The sequence below is a fragment of the Meleagris gallopavo genome, chromosome 10 (assembly GCF_000146605.3).
Source record: "Meleagris gallopavo isolate NT-WF06-2002-E0010 breed Aviagen turkey brand Nicholas breeding stock chromosome 10, Turkey_5.1, whole genome shotgun sequence".
Classification (NCBI taxonomy): domain Eukaryota; kingdom Metazoa; phylum Chordata; class Aves; order Galliformes; family Phasianidae; genus Meleagris; species Meleagris gallopavo.
In genome coordinates this window covers 26,658,883-26,659,183 of record NC_015020.2, presented here as the reverse complement: position 1 = coordinate 26,659,183, position 301 = coordinate 26,658,883, and positions in this window count along the sequence as shown.

The following is a 301-nucleotide window of genomic DNA, read 5'->3' as shown; positions in this document are numbered from 1 at the left end:
CCGGACGGCCCTTCCCAGAGAGAGCGGCCGGAGACGGAGTGGGAAGAACCCCTTGTGGGCACGAGGCAGCAGAAGGGAGCCGCTAACCTGGTGTTTACTCATCTACTTTGTCCCATTTGCTGGGGAACAGAAGGGTGCAAGCACCCCCTGCTCCCAGCCCTACACAGGCACGACTTCACAGGACACTTTGCTCAGGCACCGGCCCAGACACCTTTGAAGCTGTGGTACAAAGAACAAGCCTCCCTCAAGCTTCCCTCACTGCAATCATTACCGTTATCTCTCCCCCCCTCCCCGTGTTTTT